The following is a 2,058-nucleotide window of genomic DNA, read 5'->3' as shown; positions in this document are numbered from 1 at the left end:
TATAATCATCAAACATTATTTTTTAATTAAATTTATCAAATAATTTAGTGGTGAAGACTGAGCACACAATTTAGAGTTACACTTTGAATACATCTATAAATATACGCACCATTCGATATATACCGCTTCACAGTTATATATATATATATATATATCAAGGCTGAGTTTATTGATCCTCTCTGCTTGCGGGAAAGATGGTCAAGTTAACTTTCACAAACATGTTCTTAGTTGCCCTTCTGCTTTTAGGTATATATTGCTTCAGACTTGATATTTAATTAATTTATATGTTTTGTTCGAGTAAACTTCAAATTTCTTTTATCTTTTAACAATTTTTATGTCTGACAATATTGTCTCTAATCATTTTTTTTTATTTCACTTGAATTCTATATTATGGCAATGTTCTAGTTTATCAAAATTTAAACTGACAAATTTACATTTTTTATTTAAATATATCTTTCGGTATATACAAGATGATGACTAAGATATTCATTTTGTCTAATAGTCAGGGAAGATCTTGTTCAGTAAGAAAAAAAATTGTGTGAATTTTTCATTTAAAATTCCTATGGTAATATTGTACCAAACAGAGAAAAAAATGAAAAATAGTAAAAGATGAACTAGTCCTATGCAATGATTATTAACGGTTGGGTTGTTTTGATGTTTGGCAGCTTTGACATCAGAAACAGTAGTAAGCCAGAGAGAAGAAAAAGGGAAGTGGTGTCTTTATTCATGGATGGAAATAGGTTGCAAAGACGATGTATGTGACACAAAATGTAAGAACGCACACGGCCAAACAGCTAAAGGACACTGCTCCAGTACCCATTGTGTATGCTCATACCTCTGTGATACTTGAATTCAATATCATCAGATTTTTACTATATATGCATATGCATATATATTTAAATAAAGTTCTGTATCAAGATTGAATGAATATCTCCGGCGTTCATATATAAAATTGTCCGAAGAATTAATTATTATTATTCTTATTATTATTTTTATTTATTTATTTATTTATTTATTTATTATTATTATTATTATTATCTCAAAAAAATAAAAAATAAAAAATCAGAAGAATATTTTATTTTATTATTTTATTACATTATAAAAAGAAATCGCAAGTAACAAGTTCGTAGTAGATCAAAATCAAACAAAATTCTTGACAGTATGAAGATGTACGATCAATTCATCCATAACCTGGTATTGAAGATATATGCTCGTCAAAATAAGTGCCAATGTTAAAATTTTTTTCTTCAATTTGTATTAATGGGAAAATATTTTTTCTTATAAATATTATAAACACACCAGTGCAAAAGAGAAGAGATTTTAGGGGGAAAAAAAATTAAAGAAAAGAATCTAAAGAGAAGAAATAAAAAAAAAAAATAAAGAAAACAGAAAAATTTAAAGAAGAGAGTTCAAACCGTGTCACTATTCGAATAATTTAAAAAAAAAATCACTCAAATAAAGATGTTTAAAATGTCTTTTTTAAAAATATTTTTTATTAATTAGAATTTAATACATATAATCAATTAAACTGTGTTATTTTTAGAGGAAAAAGGACGCGGGGGTGGATGTGTGTAGGGGGAGAGGAGCGGGGGGAAGGGGAGAGGGGGAGGAGAACGGCGAGCCACGGCCGTGGCCGTCGCGCCGCCTCGCCACTAGCCGCTTCATCTGCACCTCGCCCCCGTCGTGTTTCCATAGCTAAATTTGTAGCTTGAGTTGCTCTTGCAGGGTTGCCTTCAACTTTTGCATTCTTGTTGAAAGGTATCAGTTCCAGTGTTGAATGAAAAGCAAGAGAGAGCAAAGATCGAAGAAGAAGAAGAGAAATTGAAGAGAGAAAGAGAGAGAAGCTTTCTATTCAGATTTGGTAAAGTGGAACTGGGGTTCTGAACTTCTAATTACAACAACACAACAACTAACACCCATACAGCTAGCTATATAAGCTGAGCCTAATAACAGCTTGCACTTGTAACTAATTCTACTGAGTCAGCTTGGCTTAACTAACTTAGCAACTGATTCAGTTTCAGCTCAATCACTACTCTATCATGCACCCTGCTATCTAAT

General features: G+C 30.9%; 1 long non-coding RNA gene across 1 annotated transcript; it reads left to right on the top strand.

Annotated features, from left to right (window-relative positions):
* On the top strand, window positions 1-977 carry LOC110269630 (uncharacterized). The gene is made up of 2 exons (XR_002358400.2): window positions 1-246; window positions 666-977. It is a non-coding gene; the product is annotated as an uncharacterized LOC110269630 (long non-coding RNA).
* Window positions 978-2,058: the final 1,081 nt, after the last annotated feature.

The sequence above is a fragment of the Arachis ipaensis genome, chromosome B3, assembly GCF_059453495.1.
Source record: "Arachis ipaensis isolate K30076 ecotype BB chromosome B3, ASM5945349v1, whole genome shotgun sequence".
NCBI lineage: Eukaryota > Viridiplantae > Streptophyta > Magnoliopsida > Fabales > Fabaceae > Arachis > Arachis ipaensis.
Note: the sequence above shows the minus strand (reverse complement) of the source record. Positions and strands in the feature narration are given on the sequence as shown.